This window comes from Triturus cristatus, chromosome 1_1, assembly GCF_964204655.1.
Source record: "Triturus cristatus chromosome 1_1, aTriCri1.1, whole genome shotgun sequence".
NCBI classification, from domain to species: domain Eukaryota; kingdom Metazoa; phylum Chordata; class Amphibia; order Caudata; family Salamandridae; genus Triturus; species Triturus cristatus.
The window spans coordinates 247,125,305-247,148,903 of record NC_140579.1 but is presented as its reverse complement, the minus strand read 5'-3'; positions in this window follow the sequence as shown (position 1 = coordinate 247,148,903).

Here is a 23,599-nt window from a genome sequence, read left to right as displayed (position 1 = left end):
TCCTGGCTGAAACTCAACCAAGACAGCCTTTTGGTCATATCAAGCTTTCTGTAAGGCCTGGCTTGCCTCAAGGTTTTTGGATGCCTTCTCCATGTACTCAGCCATCCTGGAGCAGAGACCAAGTACATAGTCCACTATGTCTTGCTTAGGCTTTTTGAGAGGTAACTCCCATCCTTCCCTCACCAGACATAGGGGTCCTCTTACAGGGTGCCCAAATAACAATTCAAAGGGGCTGTAGCCAACTCCTTTTTGTGGGACCTCTCTGTAAGCAAACGGCGGCAGGGTAGAAGGATGTCCCATCTTCGCCTGAGCTTTTCAGGTAATCCTTTGATCATACCCTTTAGGGTCTTGTTGAATCTCTCAACAAGCCCATTGCATTGTGGGTGATAAGGAGTGGTGAACTTGTAGTTGACACCACATTCCTTCCACATAGCTGTCAAGTATCCTGACATGAAGTTGGCACCTCTGTCAGAAACTACCTCCTTAGGAAACCCCACTCTGGAGAAGACTCCCAGTAAGGCCCTGGCCACAACAGGAGCTGTTGTGGTCCTAACGGGAATTGCCTCTGGATACCTGGTGGCATGATCCACTACCACCAGTATAAATCTGTGCCCAGATGCAGTGGGGGGATCCATGGGACCCACAATATCAATCCCCACTCTTTCAAAGGGAACCCCCACCACAGGTAGTGGTATTAGGGGGGCCTTTGTTGTGCCACCTGATTTGCCACTGACTTGGCAGGTCACACAGGAGCGACAAAACTCCTTGGTATCTTCATTCATGTGAGGCCAGTGAAAGTGAGGGACAAGCCTGTCCCAAGTCTTGTTCTGGCCTAAGTGTCCTGCTAGAGGAATATCATGGGCCAAGGTAAGAAGGAAGCCCTTAAATTGCAGAGGTATAACCAACCTCCTGGTTGCACCAGGTTTTGGGTCTCTAGCCTCTGAATAAAGGAGCCCGTCATCCCAATATACTTTATGGGTACCTTGAGCATTCCCAGCAGCCTCAGCAGCAGCCAGCTGTCTGAGGGGTTCAAGAGATGGACAGGATAACTGAGCCTGCCCCAAGTCAGCCCTAGAAGGTCCCCCTGTCCCCAGAAACTCAACCTGGTCAGGTTCAAGCTCTTCAGGGACAGTTCCTTCAAGGTTCTTGAGATCATCCTCCTGGGAAGACTGATCATCACTTGGAGGCAGGGGGGAAGGCACAGCCTTAACCCTCCTGTTCTTCTTCTTGGAAGGTGCTTGGTCCATTGCTCCAGGATCCAAGACCTGAGGTTCAGTAAGGCACTTTTTGGCCTGTGACCTGGTCACAGCAAGGACATGTGGTGATATACCTAACATCTCTGCATGTGTCCTGTACTCCACTTCTGACCATAGAGAACTCTCTAGGTCATTGCCCAACAAACATTCTACTGGGAGGTCTGCACTAACCACAACCCTTTTGAGGCCAGTTACCCCTCCCCACGAGAAGTTAACAATAGCCACACTATGGGAAGTAGTGGTATTGCTGGCATTGGTCACCAGGTAATTTTCACCTGGTATGTACTGTCCAGGATCCACAAAGCCTGGTGTCACCATAGTGACACTGGCACAAGTGTCCCTGTAGGCTTGAGCCACTTTTGTATTGATCAATGGAGTCTGTCTGTACTTGCCCAGATTACTGGGGCTCACAGTCAGGGACAAATCCATGTCCCCATCACAGATCAAGACTGCCTGTGTAAGGGTTCTGTCTAGGTCAGAATCTCCTTCAGTTCCCATAGTGATTCCCACTACACCCTTTGTCTGGGGACCAACACTGCTAACAGTACTACTGGGAGCAGGTGCCTTAGGGGCAACAGTGTTGGGGGCTCCACCCTTCTTACAATCACTAGTCCAGTGAGTTGTATTCTTGCAAGATTTGCACCAGGGTTTCTTTGGACCTTCATTCTTCTTTCCTTTAGATTGTTGGGGCCCACCCTCATTAGTACTAGTTTGGGGCCCTGTTGAAGACTTCTGGTCTTTGGATTTCTGGTCATTACCCTTTTGGTCTGTTTTCTTCTGATCACCCCCTTGGCCCTGGTTCTGGTTCTTTTGCTTAACCCTGGTTCTGACCCATTTGTCTGCCTTCTTTCCCAATTCTTGGGGAGAGGTCAGATCCGAGTCAACCAAGTGTTGATGCAGTTGCTGGTTTTGACAGTTATTTAAAATCTGTTCTCTCATCATCAAATTGTACAATCCTGTATAATCTGAAACCTTACTTCCCAGCAACCAACCCTCCAAAGCCTTAGTGGCACATTCAACATATTCAGACCAGTCCTGAGTCTGTGCCTTCTGGGTATCTCTGAACATTAACCTGTACTGCTCAGTGGTTAAGCCTAACCCATCAACCAGGACACTCTTCAGGGCTCTGTAGTTTCTGACATCCTCCTCTCTAACAGTGAGGAGTCTATCTCTGCCTCTAACTTCAAAGGAGAGCCATAAGATTGCTGCCCACTGGTCCTCAGGAACCTGTTGTACTTTGCAGGCTCTCTCAAGAGTAGTCATCCATTTGTGGATATCATCCCACTTTTGTAGGGGGGCACAACCTTGGACAGGTTCCTATTGTTAAAGACCCTATCTTTGTCCCTCGGGACAATGCTGCCACCAGTGGGTATAGACCCACTCTCTCTAGGTTGCCTAGCCTTGTTCAGTTTCTCTTCCATCAGGGCTACTTCTAGCTCCTGTTTCCAGATCCTCAGCTGAGCTTCCTGCATTCTGGCCTCATGCTCCCTCCTCTGAGGGCTGGTCATCCTTCTTCTGGACTGACCCTGAGAGCCTCTAGAGGCATGAGAGGCATTAGAGTCACCTGAGTGATTCCTCTGTCTCCCAAACCCCTGGTTAAGTCCACTGGGGAAACTCGATGGGGGGAACCCATTGTCATTCCCAAATAGTCTTAAGTTAGCTGGGCCAAGTATAATACCTGGCACTGGGCTATTTCTCCCATCAGAATCACTACTATTATCAGACTCATCCCCCTTGTCATTCTCGTCCCTATGCTGATCCTCATCCTCTGTAGTCTGATTCTCACCTAAGGGGTGACTGTTAGGAAGGGGTGCTTCAGTAGCATCTTCAGAAGGAGGGCCTCCTGTTCCAGTCCCTGAGGGGCCTAACTGGGAGGCTTTCTTGAGAGCTCTCTGATCTTCATCAGTTTGCAAGAGTTCTCTGAGTTCAGCAGAGGTAGGGTTCTTGGGCTGTTTAAGGCCCCTAGAATTAGCCAACTGCCTGAGCTCGTTCTGGTTTAGGGTAGCAAAGATGGATGGTGCCCTCTGGGGGTCACTCTCGACAGAGATGGGTACCTTGGACCCCTCTGCCCCAGCCTTTGCTCTTAAGTGTGGGTGGAAGTGTTGCAACTACCTACACTTGGGTTTTCCTACTAAACCTATCTAGTAGTTGTAGTCAGGGTGTGCTACTCCCTTTTCTCTACAACAACTAAGTTCAGTAGAACTTAAGTATATAACTAACTTGTTTTATATGTACCTAAAGGTACCTGTATGATCTTTCAATTGGTAACAAAGAGATTACAGAAGTAAAACAACAGCAAGCTCAAATCCCAACCGCTGCTCACCAATGTGAGAAGTTGGCCTGGTATATGATGTTCACTACTTAAAGTGACCACCTTGTACCATGCCAAGCAACCCTTATGGTGTGGTTGTAAGTCAACCTTTTCGGACCAGCTGCCCTAGTGGTAGCGTAGGCTAAGCAGTCTTTGAGGCTAAACTCGTTTAGGCATGTTAAGCAAGCTGTTTTACCATATGTAACCCCCCTTTATACCAAAGAAAGGACACCACAGAGATATATATTCAAAATATATATGTATTTATTACTCAAAGTATCCCCTAGACTCTTTATGAGCACAGGAGCACAAATCGTTAAACAAGAAAGTATTACAATATACGAAAGTTGCACTTTATATGGATAGGCCCTGGTGGCCGCTCAAACCATATACTATAATAGTGGTATAAGTACCACGAACAGGAAAGGGAGAAGGCCTAGGGCCTCTAGAATCGCTGGGCCTACAAGGAGCTAACTTTAGTTAGTGACCAGGAGGTCCACGGGTCGCGTGTGCAGTGAGGAAAGTTACACGCGGGCGCCCATAGGTTTTCAATGGGTGCGTAATTGTTCAAAAGTTACTGCTAGAAGGGTCTTCTGGTTGGACTACGAATTCAAGACTTCAAACCTAGACATTAGAGATGTTACTCTACACTTGTGCACCGGAGTGCCAGCTTTACCTCACCCACAGGAAGCGGGTGCATAGGGCTCGAAGTGCGTCGGGTTTCGTCTATCTGTTCAATGGAGCCTGACGACAAAGATGCTGCAGGCGGTCGGTCCAGAAGAGATGTGGTGGATCCAAGGATGGATCGGAAGTGTAGAAGACCTGTAAGCAGAGGGGCTAGTGTTCACAGTCACTAGCCAGTGACCGGCGTGGCACCAGGTAGGTACCAGGCGACGTCGGGTGCAAACAGGTGAAGAGGTGTAGCTTGTCTCTGCAGCCACGTGGTCCCTGAAGGTCGACAACGTCCAGGAGTCGGTTCACGAGCTGTCCCACGCAGGCTCTCGCTGTCGGCGGTGTCGGCGACTCAGAAGAAGCAAACAAGCCTTGGCAAAAGTAGGAGTCGCAGGAAGTGAAGAAAGCTGTTAGCTCTGACCAGCAAGGTCAGAGGGGCTGCTCCTTTGGAGGGAAGCAGGGGCCAGTCTGGAGCAACCAGACCAGCATTGTAGTTTTTCAAGATGGTCGCCAAGATGGCCACTAGTCAACGGACCAGTAACCGGTTAGGCGCGTCGAGTCGCGAAGTGCAGAGGGGCCCCACGCAGATCGTGGAGATGCTGGAGGGCTCACCTTTGGTGCAGATGCTGCTCGGATGTTGGGCTTCTCAGGACCCAAAGCACAACTTGGAGGGAGCCTCTGTTGTCGCGCTTTCAGCTAGTCGAGTGTCTTTCAAGATGGCTGGCTCCACGGGTCTCGGTGCCTCCACGGGTTCCTTCTTTTCAGGGACTGTGAGAGGTCTGGAGGTCCAGTCCTTGTCGGTCTCTGGGCTCGGGCTCCGGCGGGAGGCGGCGGCAAAGCAGACGCTGGATGGTGCTTGCGTTAGCAAGATGGTCACTCCCTGACCATAGGGGAGATTTCCTTCAGTCTTCTGTGCAGCAGAACGTCAAAGTTCCCGTCTTCTTCTTAGTTTCAAGTTGATTCCAGGATGTCTGAAGTCTTTGTACACAGCTCCTACCTTTAAGCGGATTCTAGGGGCCGGACTACCTGCTAGGTCCCTCCCTAAGGGTGGGACCAGGAAGGGGGGTGGTTACACCCCCAATCCTTTGTCCAGCTCACCCCAGGTCTGGGGCTGGTGTGCCCCAGGACCGGATTGAACTGGCATATGCACCGAGGCTCCTTGTGAGCCTCAGGCATGTCTGTTTCCTTTCAAGCCCTACCTGACCAATACACAAAATCCTGTCTGGGGTGGTGCTCGCACCTCCCCTGGCAGGAAACCCTTTGTCCACCTCTCCCAAGCTGGAAGGACTCCCAGCAGCAGGAGGGCAGACTTGTGTCGGTGGTGGCAGCGTCCATTTTGTGGAGCTGAGGCTATGTCTGATTTTACCCGGGTTTCAGGTTCTGTACATGTCGTGTCCCCCTAGGAGGGTGGAATGCTAACCCCGTCGCCAGAATTGGCGAGGGGTTAGTATTCCAATTCGTATGACACCTTACTCGACATGTTTTGATAAAGCCAAACCAAAGATAGCATTTAACCGCGAGGTTCATAATGCACTTAAGAGTATATGGTATGGCGATATCTGGAAACGGTAGAAGGAAGTTGTTCCGACTACTGCAGACAGGCTCAGCTCATGCCAGAGCACCATCTCACATGAAACCAAGCACTCTGCCTTCAGGATTGTTAAGGCCTGCCATAGGAGTGACTTATAGGTTAACATGTGTCCCATTTAAGGTTAGGTATAGGCATACTACACCTAAGTAAGAGGTGGATACACCAACTTACCCCAGCTGAGTGATCAGCCAGTTGTGTCAAATTGCTAGGCCAGGCCAGGGGTGGCACAAAACATGCTTCAGCCCCTGGTAGGCCTCAGATACACCAATGCCCTGAGTACCTAGGGTACACTAGTACAGGGGCTCACAGGGTGATCCAGTTCCAATGGGTCATGCACCTAAAGTGCATAGTGTCAATTTAGCAGAGAGAACAGCAGGCTGGGGGTCTGATTAGCAGGCCCACAGCCTCAATACGTCAAAAACCAGTGAAGCAAAAAGCAAACATTTGGGGTGACCATAGGATAGCAGACCCTACTCTCCTACACCCCCGACCCCCAGTCCAGTCCCTACACTCAAACACTACCCTGCACGACCCCCAGCACTACCCTAAACCCTAAAACACTACCCTACACTACACAAACACCACAACACTACCCTAAACCCTAAAACATTACCCTCAGCACGACCCTCCCCCGACCCACAGTCCGGTCCCTAAACTCAAACACTACCCTGCACGACCCCCCAGCACTACCCTTAACCCTAAAACACTACCCTACACTACACAAACACCACAACACTACCCTAAACCCTAAAACACTACCCCCAACACGACCCCGACCCCGATCTGGTCCCTACACTCAAACACTACCCTGCACGATCCCCCAGCACTACCCTAAACCCTAAAACACTACCCTACACTACACAAACACCACAACACTACCCTAAACCCTAAAACACTACCCTACACTACACAAACACCACAAAATAAGGCACCGATCTACCATTCAGCATGCAGCTTGAATAGAATGTTAATAGTAGTCTGGGTAAACTCCAGTAGTATTCAAATTGTTTGTATTCACTAAATGTTCTGCATTGTAAATGAAGACTATGCGACTACAAATAAGTATTTGCTTAGTATTCTGTTAGTGTTCAAGAAGTACCACTCACATATCAGTAGTCTTCATGCACTAGCCTTCCCAAAATGAACCCTATTGAATACTAAAATTGGCATAAAATAGTCTTCGAAAGCTATAAAAAGACAGGTTAACCACTAAATGTAGTATTCAACTTCGGTAAGGGTCGTGTCTTGTGTTCCTCCGAACCGGAGTCCTCATCTGACTCATGAGGGGCAGAAGGAACAGTATACGAAGGTGGAGGACGATCTAATAATAAGAAATCATCTTGTGGTTGATTAAGTACAGGATAAAGGGGCCGCTGAACAGCGTATTGGCCAGTTACCTGTAAATTGTGCTCCCTATCTTCTCTCTCTTTTAACTCTTTTATTTCTTTGTTTTTCAGCTCTAATGCTTTTGCATAAATGTTCTTTCGCTGTTCTTTTTCAATCACGGCTTGCTCACGCCTCATTTGTTCACGCACTTCTTTCTCCCACATCCGTACACAGTCAAACATATCTTGCCTAGTCATTCGCTTAAACATACATTGTTCCACATACTCAATCTTTCGTAAATCAAATGACCCATGCATAGGCCAACGCAACTCAGAATCCTTACGAGTGTATTTATTCCATAATGTGCTGTACATTATAGAAGAAAGACCATATTTAATATACATATCCCTATTAGGCGTCCCCTCCGGGGGGGGCCGGTTGTGCTTCATCGAGTCTCAAATTGGTACCACTACAAAAGCAACACATCCTACGAAGTGTGCTAAAAACAGGCATGCCAAAAATAGTGCAGAATATGCAGTATTATAATCAAAGTAGCACTTTAGTACGATGTGCCGTTCAAATCAATTCAGAAAAAGAAAATTCTCCTCATTACCTGCCTATATAAATTTCAATTTATATATAAATCACATAGAAATCCAAGTTGGCCAACGCAAATTCCAAAATACAAAAGCCGCAGTAAGTGTTACTAAACTACCTTACCAATCCCAGGCATAAAAACCAACAGCAAGTGCTGCAGAACGACTGTTACCAATCACTTGGTGTCCAGGTTCCAACTGCCAAGTTCTAAAATCGACCAAATGGTCACTGCACGGCGAATCAACAGAAGAGATCTCAGTCGAGGACCGGCACCGCCTGGATGGTCAGATCAGAAAGAAAGGAAAAACGCCGTGGTTGCCAAGACTCGGGTCTCATCGAGCAGCGATCGTGTCCAGAGTGAGATTCCAATCCTTCGTTGCGACCAATCCTTTGGGCATCCGAGTCGCCGATGAGCCCCGTGGTAGGGCGCCAATTTGTAGAAGTGGACCTCAGCTAGGCCTACCAGTGCAAGGGGTTCGCCCTTCTCTGCACAGAGTCCTCAGACCAATAGGAAGAAGTTGGCACAGAAACTGGAATAGAAAATACAAAGTTTAATAAACCTCATGAGGTGGAACTACATTCACACAGCACCCTTCGGTAATGCATGAAAGTAGCATACCGAACAGAAGGAGCATGGTCCTTTTATACCCACACAGGGGCTCAAAAGAGGGCGGTAAAAGTACAGGAGAAGGTTTTATGTACATATAAGGTCGTATAGAAATGCACAGTCGACAAGTAGGAGGAGTTAACAGTTTGCCAATGCTAGTAAACACATCCTGACAGTTACATACTACTAACAGCTGCAAGGACAGCTGAAAACTCACTGGGCATGTGCAAAGGTGGAAGATGCTAAATATAGTTCGTTTCTAGGCAGATTACAAGAGCAGTCAACACTGAGGGAGGACAAAGCACATGGTGAGCACGTGGCAGCACATGGCAAACAAAATGGCTGCCAGAAATACAAAATGGATTCCACAAAATGGACAAGATAGCCTCTAAATACAAGATGGATTCCGCTAATGCTAACCCAATCGCTGCCAATTTACAACACAACCACCAGCGACACGCGACCGGACGTCATGTCGCCCAGCAAGCAAGGAGCGTGCCGGAGCGAAGGCAGAAGCCGGCGCCATGACGGCGCTGCCTCGAGGTCCAAGCGCAACGCCCTCGAAGAAAGAAGAGAGCGACAGCCCTGTCACCCTGAAAACCGGATAAACACAGGTGGGCTGAACAGACCAGCAAAGGGAGAAGACCGAGGACTTACAGCAAGCCAAGAGCACACCCTGACACACCATACAGCCACCAAGGCGGACCGACGTCCCAGGGTCCAGCCTTATGGATGAACTGAACATAAGCCGCAGCAAGCGCAGACCGCGTCTCATCCCAATGCTTCCCCAGGCGACCGTCCATCCCCGAGCGTCGGCAGTCGAAGTCAATAGGCATCCCTGCTCCTGTCCGCAGAGGCCACGGGTGAAGATCAGCTCTGAGTGCCCGCCCTCACACCGCCTCAAGATGGAGTCAGCAGTGGCCCCTAAACAGGCAAGAGAGGATCCCTACACTCCACGTGTCAAGCCGCCACCGAAGATCAACCTCAACAAGACGGAGACACCTGGCTGCTAAGTCCCTCCTGACATCCAAACTCTCCCAGCAAGTCACCACCACCTGTCATTCCGACTCACCACATGGCTGGCAACCACCATCACGCCAGCCATCAGCACATGCGTCAAACACCACTCCCCGAGTACCGATGGACTGGAGTCCGACACCGTTGCCACACCAGCTGACTAAAAGAAATCAGAAGCCACCTGTGAACCCGGCCTACACCGGAACCGTGGCAGCGAGTGCAAGTCTTGACCAAGACTCATCCACCCGTGAAGGCTGTGCGTGCGACTAAGTAACGGCTCCTCAGCGGTCCTGCAGCTGCCCCCAGACAGCACACAACGGCCCCCAGCGCAGCCCTCCTACAGTTCTGCAGCAACCCCGATGACAGGCCTCCCCAGGCGGGAGAGCGAGGAGAGACATTGCCCCACCGACAGGTTACCGGTCACAGCCAAGCAGTTCAATAGGGACAGTCGGTCTAGCAACACCTCTGTCAATTCTCACTTGAGACTCCATCCATGGTCACGACGCAGCTCACTAATAGGAACTGTTAGAACTCACCACAGACCATCACCAACGTCAGCAAAGTGGAAGCCATGCAAGACAGCAAGGCATGTCATCGTCAGCGAACTGACAGTATGCAGCGGACGTCTCCAAGCCAGCGGTTGTATCCTGAACCCCTCAGGTTAAACTACGAGTGTCCGCCGAGAAGGTTCTGCTGCAAGCCAAGTCACCAGATCCTGTCTGACGTCGTCCTGCCACCTGACTCAGAAGATGGATGGACCCTGTGATATTTAGATAACTGTTTGTTTTGTCCCCAGAGGTTGGACTAACTTTTTGTTTGTTCCTCAATAAAGTTGGGGAGGAATGTAATGTCCTGCGGGACACATTCTAGTGTTCCGCAGGAAGCTGTACTTCCAGCCACTCCCCTGAGGGCTGGACACACATGCACCCCCACACCCATCCATCACGGGTGTCACAAGTGACGTGACCCCGCTAATAAAAGGGCCCGGGTGCACGTGCTAGAGGCCAGTTACCAATATACATTCACATGGTGTCTGTGTCCATTATTTCGGTGATGTGGGCCTGAGGCCGAATACCACAGTGAGTTTCTGCAGCAGCAGCATTACATGCATGATTATATATTTACCGCACTTGCCACATAATACACTCTCTGCACAACTGTGCTCTGAGCTAAGCTGGATCAAGTTACAAGTGACAAATGGGGTACTGCACAGCATCACACCCTGTGCAAAGACAGACTGGTCACCTTTCAGTAGCTGAAAACATCACATAATTTCAAGTGGAGCGGAAATTACAGGCCCCACAAATAGCATAGACATGGGGGGATGGTATTTTAGGAAGGGGGAGGAAAGAGGACTAACAGGAAGATGGGGGACAGATAAACCAGGGAGAGGTAGTTACGGCAAGGAAAAGGGCCTTGATAGACGATGTTGAGAAGCGAAAGTAGGGGAAAGAAAGCAGGGGCTTTTCTCTACGTTCTTCAGGCTAACATTTTCAACATCCCAGCTATTCAATCAATGAATCAATTTCAACTTTATTCGGGTAAAAAGGTATCCATAAAAGTCAGTTAAAACACAATAAAATTCACATACAATGTGCAATTAAACATATAAATAGTTAAAACATTCAATTCAAAAACAAAGACGTGACGGCCATAACGTGCTAGCCATGCATGGAGCAGAACTGTTTAAGTATAAATTCAGATTTAGACTGTGTCCATTGAAAGGCGATCCTGGACAGGGGTTTTCAAGCAAGCGCCTATATAAAAAATAGACTCATCATCATTGAGTTGAAGCAGTTTACTAGATGCTACCCTAAAGTCGGTAATATTATGTCTCTTGATTAAGAGGAGCAAAATACGCTTTGTGTATAAAGAATAGAAACAAGGGCGAGCTAGAAATCAAATTGCATCAAGAATCCATTTCGTAATTTTTCTGTGAGAAAAAAACATTTTTTTAAAAAAGAACCCTCACCCACCAACCTAGGTGGGTGAGGGTTCTTTAAAAAAACAAGCTTCCTAGGACCGGTTTCTGGCATTTCAGCCGTCTTCAGCCAGGCTTGCTTGAATCCAGTGGCAAAGTGAGCAAGGGACTCACGTCTGAGCATACCCTGCCAACTTATGGCGAACAAAGCAAAACCAAAGGAAATGAAGGACGGAGTGTTGAACATTGCAAGCACTCACCCCCAGTCAACTGATCTGGGTTTAATCCATCACCGTTCTTTAGCCCACTCTGCCACCCCAGTTCAGACATGGCCATATATTTACTTCCACATGGATTGTGTTACAGTTAAAATTGCCCCAGACCTCGACCCCATATGTAGCCATCGGGAGGTATTGCATTTTAAAAATCTACAGAAGTGGCATGAGAGCCCACCCCCTCCTAGATTGCAGTAAACTAAACAATGAGCCAGTTGCCCTGAAAAATGTATTCCTCCAATGCGCGATATACGCCACCCTGGACCCATTATTGACAAAAATAGGCCCAAATAAGAAAAAGTGCTAGTGCATTTTAGGCTAAACTCGCCCGAGTTATGGAGGCCAAATTATACTTTCTTGGACCAAAGGTCGTAAAAAAAGGTTTGATAAAATTGGTGCCTAGGTCTAACGGAGCCATAAAATGTATGAAGCCTCGGACCAGCAGACACAAAGCCCTAGAGATACAAGACATCAGCACAGCATCTGGCGGCGGCTTCTCCGCTAAAGCGGAGCAGCGTCTCCCCACTGCTTTAAAGCAGTGCAAAGGAAAAAAAAAATGATAATAACATAACACTCCCCGCTTCACAGGGTGGAGGAGCGGCTGATGCTGCACCTAAAGTGTGCATGACTGTATGGTTAGCCATCTCAGGCCAGTCAGACCGTCATGCGCACTTTACATGTTCTCCACCCAGGCTGTATTACAGCCTAGGTTGAGAACATGCCCAGGCTTCCACTCCCTCACTGAGCACCAAACCACGGTGCTCAGACCAATCACATTGCTGCTATTAGCAGCGTCGTGTTTGACTAGAGGAGTCTGGAAGCCTGGGTACTTCCTGTTCCTACATCCTGCGGATGAGAGGTAGCAGCTGGCAACGGCGACCAATAGGTATGTGTGAGAAGTTGGCCTGGTATATGCTGGTCACTAGTTAAAGTGGCCACCTTGCACCAGTACAATTCGACTCTTATGGTAGATAGGTTTAAGACAACCTTTTAAAGAAAGCTATCCTAGTGGTAGCTGTGGAGAGCAGCCTTTAGGCCTTCAGTGGAATGTAAAGCAGCTTGTTTTACCTTATAATCTCCTGAATCACTAAATGAAAGGACACCACACAGGTATATATATAAAATATATATGTATTTATTACTAGACACACTCTACTAATCTCTTTATGAGGGTCCCTGTTACCGCTATTCTGCCACTTTGCTTTTCCATCCGTGAGCCTGATGACGCCGTCTGTGGGTATTGACACCCGCCAACGCCTGCCCTGGAGGTGCTACTCTGCTGCCGCCCGTTTGTAATCCTCCCTAAGGACTTCACTGACCAGGGTGCCACGCGGACCTGCTCAGCTGTTCTGGGACACACTGACGAGGGGGAGGCACCGTTCCAACTCTGCGCGGGACGTGCCGGGCGAAGCCCGGGCCAAGGGCGGGCCCGTCTGACCCCGTCTGAGATTGGTCGAGACTGGACTGGGCCACCCGCCTGATTAGTTGTGTTTTGTGAGTTTCTATATGAATGCTAGAGTATTGGTTAATTGTTGACAATCTTCATAGCTTGCTTAGGGGTCTCGTAGGTGTAAAGAGTTGGGACTATAGCATACTAGGCATTGCAGGGAGAGTGCTCGCTCCACTAAATAGATTAATAAATACTCCCGCATTTCCCTCATCTTGAGGAATCTAAGCTATTACACAAGTATGGGGGACAGTCCCCCACCGCCTACAAGGCCTAATACTCGACAGAATAATTCTGTGCGTACGCCCACTCTGAAACCGACTGCTATTAACAAAATGCTACGGCAGGCAATAGGGGCTGTCTCTAATGAGATAGAACGCACTGAACGAAGGCTTTCTTTGACGCCAATAATTCCGTGTTCACCCACGGTCCTGGAAACAGGAGCTTCAGACCTTTCTCAGACAGTAAATCTGTGAATCACTCCTGACTTAATGCCAGTTTTAGAAAAAGTTACTTTTGAAATTGTTAACAAATCTGATACGGGGGGGACAGTCAGGAAAGGAGGCCAAAGGAAACAAAAAGTCCACAAGGGGGGAAGCAGGAGAACTCTTCTTTGAGACCAGCACCAAAGGCACAGTTAGAGGGCAATATAGCAGGTGAAAATAGCCCAGCAGTATTGGAACCTCCGTCTCAAATTTGGAAAAATAACTTAAAACGTATATTGAAACCATTATACATAGTGAGTTAGAAGCTGTCAAGAAACACATAGAGAAGCTCACACTGTTGGTTGATTCATGGGGGGAGTAAAATGGATACTTTTTCTAACATATTTGTTAATTCTAGAACTTTAGACCAAGCTTCCACCCACCAAAGCAATCATATGGCTACAACTGCCCAAACTGTCTTTCTAGATCCTAATCCCCTAATGGGTCCCATCCCCCCAACTACTCAAACTAAGGCAAATTCTAACAGCAAGGCTCATGGTATTGCCGATAAAAGACATCAACAGGCAATGGAAAACACTAGAGACGATTACCAACTGCAGACTATGTAACCAGCATGTTGAATCTATGGTACATTTGGTCTGTATATGCAATTGCCTAACACATGCACGTCGCACTTTCTTAAGACCATTGTTTTTGAAATATGGGACACGTAACTGCAAGGATGCTATGACTCTCTTGTTTAGTCTGGAGCTACCTATGGAACTAGCTAGGTTTGCTAAATTTGTGCATGAGGTAAAAGTCTGTCTAAATAACGCATCTCGCAACCTAGAATCTTAAGACTGCACCTCGGGCATGTCTAGACTTGATTTGTATGTTGCGACAAGACGCACTTAACACTTATTGAATCTATATTTTACTTCTTAAATAGGTCTTTGAATGTTCTATCCACATGAATTTCTCTGTATCGTCACGCTCTTGCTCAGGGGGACAGATGCCCTGGTGCTATCTTAACTTGATATACGAGTTATTCTATTTTTTTTTTTTTAAATTGACGATTTTATTATTTTTCTTTTAGAATTTACTGACTAGATTTGTAGTATTTAACTGTGTCTATTGTAGTAACTAAGTTTTTGCATATTGTATTGGAGATATTTTTGTAACAATTTTTGTTAATTGATACAATTCATTTTTTTACTTACTTTTTTACTTACTCAAACTATAGCCCCGGGTGGGGTTCAACCTGGGGCATCAAAGGAGGGGGTTGAGGGCCATGTCCCTAAGAAAAAGCTAGCAACCATGGGTCTGCAAGTTGAACACAACTTTCCTAGCAATAGCAGGGGAGACCATGGGAACAAGGGTCAACCAAATAGAGGCCCAATTAAATCCACCCTCCCATGAATAGATCTACCCCCGGCCTCGACTCCCTATACTGTTATTTTAACTGGAGTTCCGGAGCTGGAAACTGGTGGAGGGGAGACTATTCTGAATTAAAAAACAAAGTAATTTTTTGGCTAAACAAACATAGACCATTGCCACCTATAATCCAGAGTGAAATTCTCTTTACTAGGCGGGTAAGATGGCTGGGACCGATGAAGAAAGACATCCTGGGGGATTGTGTTCTGATTAATTTTAGGGACACTAGGGCGGTTGAACATATTTTGAACTGGGGTCATTCAAGGGAGACTAGTGGCATACAGATGTTTCCCCTAGGTTATTTTTATCCTTCTACTCCTCTGATTGAAAGAATGGGAGGTGTATACAAAAAATGGGAAATGAGAGCTCAGACTGGTAATTTCCTAAATAGGGGCAGGGGCTCTGACACAATTTCGTCTTTCAATATCCCAGTTAGCAACAGATATAGCAGCTTAGATCTAGTCGACTGACTAGATCCTTCAGTTGAACCAGTTGGAAGTATAGCTACTCTGCTATCTGTGGTCCAGAATTGTGATAGACCTGAGTTTGGGGATTATCTTGCCAGGGAAACTCCGGAGGTTATAGTGGCCCCGGGAGGATTGGGCACTCAGTTAAAGTCATCGGGGGATCCTCCGGGAAATATACAAATTGGGTAGGGTTACCTTGCCAATTACTCCAGCAGGAGGTGGGAACTTCTCATACTCAGATTGATAAATCAAAAGACTTGCATAACACAAGGGTCCTGTCATGGAATATAGCAGGTCTTGCCTTTAAACTGAATTATCCTGACTGGGGTGCATACATTGATACACACGATTTTTGCCTCTTTCAAGAGACGTGGTCTACTGTGCCATTGTATAGGTTAGAAAATGCAGCATATTCAATTCCAGCATTGCAGGGGCCTAGGGGGAGACCTTTAGGGGGCCTCTGCATCTGGGTTGCTACCTATTTGGGTTGCACAATCAAAGTTCTAGATACTGGATCTCTGGACATACTGGGTATTCTCCTTTCATTCAATGACAAATTTAAGATGGTTGTTATAAATGTATATTCCCGCCCAGTGAAGTTGGGGCAAATCTCACAGACACTAGATTCCTTGGCTTCTTTCCTTTGTACTCTCCTGAGTCTGCTCATGTGATTCTTGGGGGGGATTTTAACTGTCACTATGAACCCCTCAATGATATAAGCTCGAACATTACAAGCGAGGAAGATTCTGCTTGGTCGATTACTGATTGTAATATTTATCCTACTAGGGGGTGGTCCCCCCTCGTCCTTCAGATGACCTCACTTACACTTACCCATTCGCTTAGGGCCTGTAACGGTCGATTCCCTTCAGATAGTCCGGTAAACCCAACTTTTAATAAATTGGGACAGGCCACTATAATTGATTATATTCTGGTAGATGTAGAGAATTGGTTTAGAATTATGGACTTTATGGTCCAACCTCAGTGTGAAAGTGACCACAAACCATTGGTACTTGAGATAGCTTATCCCCGACTTAAGGTTGATCAGGGTCTGTTAATACAACCTCCCCCAAATTTAATTGTAGCAGAAGGTGGTAGAAGAGTTCGCTGGGGGACTCTAGCTGTATCAAATGAAAAAATGGCCTCTTTGTACACACTGACTATACCTTTTTTAGAGACTGCTTTCCGCTTTCCAATTATCAAGGTCATAAATCTTTGTTGTTGATAAACACGAACCACCGGGATCTGGTTTCAAAGTTGGCAGAGTTTTTCTATAATCATGATAATATTAATAAGCTTGACCCCAAAACTAAGCACTTATGGTTTAATAAGGCGTGTAGGGAAGCTAAATGTGCACTGGTACTTGGTGTTAAGAACAAGGATGTCTTATGTACCAGAGAAGCTAGGTCCCACTATAAAAATACCATAGTGGAAGCTAAAGTGCCTGGGAGAATGAAAAATGGGAAGCGATTAAGAAAGCCTTGGATACTAGAGACATGAGAGGCTTCTGGAATCTAGTGAAGACTGGTCACTCCGAAAGTAACTCGGCTATTATTCCCAATCTAGGCGAAGAAGCCTGGAGATTGCATTTTTTCAAGTTTTATATTCTAGTTCTCTAGATGATATTACAGCACAAGGGATAGTTGATGTTTATCAAATACCCTTAAATATGGATCCACCACCCTGCACACTGTTGGAAGTTATTCTGGCGTTGGGCAAGGTACTTCCCAATAAGGCACGGGACTGGATAGAATTCCTGGTGACCTGTTCAGAACTGAACAGGTAGTCTGGGCACCTTACCTGCAGATTCTATTTAACGCCATTATCCAAGGAAAGGAGCTTCCTTCGTCCTGGGCTGGTGCGGAAATTATTCCAATTTTTTAAAAAGGCACCCCATTAAATCCGGCAAATTATCGGCCTATCAGCCTTATCGATGTTACTCAAAAGATATTTGCTCGTGTTCTCCTGGGGCGATTGCAATCATGGATGGACGAGATAAATGTCCTGACTCCTTTACAAGCAGGATTTAGGTCTAAAACCTCAACCATAGATCACATTTTTAGATTGCAATTAATCCATTGGAAAACAGTAACTTTGGAAGGGGGTAGCCTTTATCTAACCTTTGTGGACCTTAAGTCCGCCTTCGATATGGTCCATCGTGATCAGCTATGGGGACTTCTTCATGATATGGGGGCGCCGATCTACCTTTGTCAGCTTTTGAAGCATTGACATGAAGGTACTTATGCAAGGGTAAGATACGGCAAGAAAGGAGAATTGACTGCTCCCTTCCCTGTGGAGAAAGGGGTGAGACAGGGATGTGTGCTAGCGCCAACCCTCTTCTCCCTCTTTCTAAACGGTTTAATTGAAACCCTTTTAGCTGTGAAGGATATAGATTCACCAAGGTTGGCAAATAGGAAAATACCAGCCCTAATGTACACTGACGACACGCTGCTCCTGTCAAAATCACCAATGGGTATGCAGCGTGTATTGGATGAGTTTAGTACATTCTGCAGGAAAAGGAATCTAGTGATAAATGTCCAGAAAACTAAATACATGGTTTTCCATGCTAAAACCACTAATTGTCCGCATCCCCAAATGGATGGTAGGGCCCTAGAGTGAGTGCTAATTTTTTATTATTTGGGCATTACATTAAATGATAAGATGGGGAGGAGCTTCGCGCGCATCCAAGATGGTCGCGTGAGCACAGGGCTCCCCGGACCCTTGCCGCTCCTCGCAACTTATCCTGACATTATCCTGGATTTGTGGACGGATTCTGGAAGATGAACCTTGGCTGAATCCATAACTCTTTTCAGAACGTAAATCGGACCTGGGAGACTTGAAATACAGCGTCTTGCATTTTGGAGGCCCACCTGGAAGCTGTGCCCGGTGCTTTGGTGAACTGTGGGGCCGGGGAGTAGTTGAACAACAACGGCATCGGAGCCTTGCCAATGACCGCGCCCCCACTTTCAGTTTCGCTTTTGCACTTCTGCATGGCCTGATCGAGGAGCTACTTCGCACGGCTGGGGCGTCCTCCGGCCTTTGTACTGGACTGATTTGTTCCTTTTTCTCAACTCTTTCGAGCGGGCCCTCGGACAGTCTGTGTCTGATCTGCTGGCGCCCCTTAGCTATCGGTCCGGGCGGACCCCACCGGTGAGCATCGCTCAACCTGGCGGGCAAGGGGGATCCCGAGAAAGGAGGACCAAGACATCCCAGCGTGGGGGACCAGTCCAGAGTAACATCATGGATCGTTATACCCAGGGTAAAGGATCCCCCGGGCCAGCAAGTGCCATCGTGGAGGACTCCGGTGGGGGCCCGTCCGTCCCCACGGAATTGTCGCTGCAGGACGTTATGGGCGCCATCAACGGCATAAGGGAGACCATCGCCCAGCAGTACGAGGCTCTGGCCCGTAAAATTGACACGGTTGCCATTGATGTTACGTTAATTCGGGCAGATCTCTCTAAGACTAACAAGAGGGTTCAGTCGCTGGACTTGAGGACATCCACTCTTGTTACGGATGTATCAGACCTCCAGGTAACTCTTGGCGATCTAAAGTCGGCGAACGACACGATGTCCCGGCGGCTGGAGGATTTCGAAGGTCGGGCACGACGCAGCAATATCCGTGTCATAGGTGTACCGGAGACTTCCGACAATCGTCCGGTGGACCTCATGGTCGAAGATCTCATCCTCAATCATCTTGCTCCTTCAGGCCTGAGCAAGTTCTTCGCCGTGGAGCGTGCCCATCGTGTCCCGGGCGGTAGGCCTCGACCAGGAGCTCCCCCGAGGCCTATCATTGCAAAACTTTTTCATTACAGAGACCGGGACGCGATCCTGCAGGCCTCGAGGGTGCACGGCCCAGTTAAATATGAGAATTCCTCCATTAACTTCTTTCCGGACTTCACCCAACTCGTTCAGAAACAGAGAATGGGCTTTCAGGGGGTGAAGCGCCGTCTTCGAGATCTGGAACTCAAATACTCTATGCTTTTCCCTGCCAGGCTTCGTGTGGAATATGAAGATCGGACTATCTTTTTTGAACGCCCTGACACCGTGAGGGACTGGTTGGATTCCCTGCCGGACCGGGGCGAACAACCCGGGCGTACTGGCGGTGCCGAGGGCGGAGGGCCTCTGCAGGAATGATTGTTGGTCCTCCACTTTGACATTTCCTTCTGCGCCCAGCCAGGTTCTACTTCAACTGTATATTTTGTCTATTAATGTTTCGTTTGGGTGCGGGCGGGGACGGGGCCCTTTCCTCCTCTAGGGTCTTTTTGTAGAATGGGATTGTTAGGGCGACAGGCACACTGCAAGTTGGGGGGGCTGTATAGTCCGCAGGGGTGCAGGGTGGGGGGAGTTGCAATGATCTGGGGGTGGGAGGGTGGCAGTGGTTGTTGGGTTGTGTGTTTTTTCCTTTCAAGGCGGTGCGTTTGTTCCTTTTCAGTTTCAGGTGTCTGGCTGCGTGCCCGGGGACTCCAGCTTCTTGTGTTGGGATGGGGGGGGACGGGTTGAAACTGATGTCTTGGAACGTCAACGGATTGGGGGACCGTATCAAACGTGGGGTTGTGTTGCAATATTTGCGCCGATTGGCCCCTGATGTGGTATTTATTCAAGAGACGCACTTGGTGGGCAATGTATGTCATGCTATGAACAGGGGGGGCTACCGACTGGTTGCACACTCTGGCTTCACCACTGGATCCAGAGGGGTGGGCATCTTGCTGCGATCTTCCCTCCCGCTTGAGATTGACAAAGTCACTCTTGATGATAGAGGGAGCTATGCGTCCTTGACTGGACGGTGGGAGGGGCAGACTCTTTCATTGGTTTCGGTCTATGTTCCCCCGGGCCTCCAGACCTCCACTTTCTCGGATGTGGGTCGTATGTTACTTGAACTTCCTGACAGTCTCTTGCTTGTGGGTGGGGATTTTAATTCCGTGATTTCTGGCGAGTTGGATCGTTACCCCCCCAGAGCCCTCTCTGCCGCCCAGGCGTGGCTCGGCGGGTTTTTGGACACTTTCGGTCTAGTGGACTGCTGGAGGTTGATACATACGACACAGAGTCAGTACACATTCCACTCCGGGGCCCACGGGAGTCTCTCCAGACTAGATTATTTTCTTATGCCCGCGGCCCAGACCACCCGGGTCCGGGAGGTTAAGCACCTGGCCCGGGGCATTTCCGATCATTCCCCATTGTGGCTCCTCTTCGATACCAGGATGCGATCCGCCGGGCGGATCGCCCCCATTAACCCCTGGTACTTGCGTGACCCCAAGATTCGCAAGGGTCTCATTAAGTCGCTTGATCAGTATTTTCTTGAGAATGAGGGGTCCGTCTTGTCCTCAGTGTCCCTGTGGGAGGCTTTCAAAACGGTTCTCCGAGGACACGCCCTATCCCTGATCGTGGAGGCCAAGAAAGCTAAGAACGGGGAGGTGGTTGCGTTGGAGGCTGAGATATCGGGGTTGGAGGCTGCCTTGGGGACGGGTGTCACTCAGGACGGGCTCCACGCCCTCAGCCTGAAGCAGTTCGAATATAAGTCCCTTGTTACGGATGCTGCTCGGACAATGTATAGGGAACAGCAGGGTAGACTGTATGATGCTGGGGATAAGGTGGGTAAATTGATTGCTTGGCTTGATAAGAAGGAGAGAGTGAATCGAGTGGTCCCCGTGCTTCAGACGTCGGAGGGAGTAAGTGTGACTGACCCTGGTGAGATTGTGGAGTGTTTTGCGGACTACTTCTGTTCTGTGTACTCCCCGGTGTCTGCTAGAGATGAGGCTGACTCTCGTCACTTGTTGAAGGATATTGCTTTGCCCTGCCTGTCGGTGGATGAGCGTGAGCAGATAGATGCCCCACTATCGGTCGACGAGATTGCTACCGCGATTCGTTCCCTTCGCTCAGGCAAGGCTATGGGCCCCAACGGACTCCCGATTGAACTCTATAAACTGCAACCGGATAAAATTGCGCCATTTCTCTGTCGTATGTTTTCGGAGTCGCTTGAACTTGGTTCTCTCCCTGATGACCAACGTCTGGCCACTATAGTCGTGATTCCCAAGGACGGTAAGCCTCGGGACCGTTGCGCCTCGTACAGGCCTATTTCTCTGTTGAACGCCGAGCCGAAAATCCTTGCCAAGGTTCTTGCTAACCGCCTGCTTACTGTTATTTGTGATCTGGTGCATCCGGACCAATCCGGTTTTATCCCGCACCGGAATACGGCCCTTAACTTGCGGCGCCTACATGGCGTACTTGCAAGGGCGGAATATCTTTCGGAGCCGGCCATCTTGGTTTCCTTGGACGCCACGATGGCCTTTGATACAATAGAATGGCCGTATCTTTGGGCCGCCCTGGCAAAGTTTGGCTTCGGGGCGGGATTTATTAGTTGGGTTAAACTCTTATACGCTGCTCCGTTGGCACAGGTTGTCGTTAATGGTAGGATTTCCCGGCCTTTCGTTCTTGGGAGGGGCACTAGGCAGGGGTGTCCGTTTTCTCCCCTGCTCTTCGCTTTGGCTTTGGAACCTCTCGCTGCTTGGTTTCGTTGGGAACCGTCGATAAGAGGGATCCAGTGGGCTCCTGGCTTCGAGGATCGTGTTTCGTTGTACGCGGACGACATTCTTTTGTACCTTACCTCACCACGTAAGTCACTCAATGTGCTCTTTGACATCCTCACTTCCTTCGGCAAGAACTCTGGTTTGATCATTAACTGGTCCAAATCTTGTGTCTATGCTATATCCGGTGGCTTTCCTCTCTTGCCTTCTCGTTTTCCCATTAAGGCGTCCCACTCCGGCTTTACGTACCTGGGGTGTACGTCTCATTGGACCCGGCTGTCTGCTACGAGCATAATCTCCTCTCTCCACTTCGGAGATTGAGGTTAGACGTGGCCCGTTGGCGTAAGCTTCCCTTGTCTCCCCTCGGACGTGCGGCACTTTTTAAAATGATGTCTCTTCCCCGATTCCTTTACGCACTTCAGAACTCCTTTGATATTATTCCGGCGGCCTACTTCCGGGAAGTGGAGAGCTTACAAAGGAGACTTGTTTGGGATGGTCGTGCACGTATTGCTCTTGCAAAACTGACTCTCCCCTGGTATGACGGGGCATAGCGCTCCCGGACATCAGGAGGTACTATTGGGCTTCCCAGCTATCTGCTATTAACCACGCAACGTACGCACCTGGTCCGAATCCGGCTTTCGAAATGGATAGATTTTTGCTGCCTGGCGGCAACTTTAACAGAGCGCTTTACTCTCGATCGGCTGGGAGGAACTTAACCGGTCCCACTAAGATTGCAGTACGCTCGTGGAAGGCTGCGAATGTGGCCATGGGCTGGAATGATCGTTTGACGGGTGCGACCCCCTTGTTTGCGCCTGAAAGACTGGGAAGCCTTTGGACGACGAAGGGCTTTGAGCGTTGGGACACGATTGGCATCAGCAGAGTAGGTGACCTCTGGGTGAAGGGTGCGGTTAAATCCTTTGCTGCGCTGCAGAGTGAGTACGAATTGAGTGAGAGGGTGTTCTTTCGGTACGTTCAGGTTCGGCATGCCTTGCTCTCGGCCTTCGGGGCTGAGACTGCAGTCCCTGTGTCTTCGCCACTCGAGGACCGCATACTCGACGGTCACTTGCCCGACAGTACTATTTCCCTTATCTATAAAAAACTAATAAACATTCGGGCGGATCTCCTCGTGCGTCTTCGGGAGGCGTGGATCGGGGATGGGGTGGAACTGGACGATGAGGATTGGCAGTCTGCGCTGTCCTCCCCTAAGGAGGTGGCCATACCGGCTGTGGGCTCAGCGCCACTTTTCTCCATGTTCTCTGGGAGTGCTGTGAGGTGGCGGAGTATTGGCGCCGGGTGCATGCTGTCATGGAATGTGTCACTGGGGTCGCTCTGTTGCCTGAGGTTCGCCGATGTTTGCTGAACGTGTGGGAGCCTAATGACTATAATGAGGCTCAGACTCGGTGGGCGGCCCTTGGGAACATGGTTGCTAAGAGGGACATCGCACAGCTTTGGGGTTCCCGGCGGCCTCCCACCGTGTCAGTATGGAAGGAGAACATGGATTGGTGCATGTGCAGAGAGAAGACTGTGTATGTGGCTCGGGGTAAGCCGGGGGCGTGGGGTAGAATCTGGGGTCAGTGGAACGCGTACCGAGGGAACATCTGCACACCCCCACTCGTGGACACATCTGATGCTGCCTTGTCCTCCTGATCCTGAGGTTCCCGGACTATTACATTTTACCTGTAGATGGTTGTGGCTCTCCCGTCGCCCCCACCTCCCCCTTGATCATCCTCGTTTA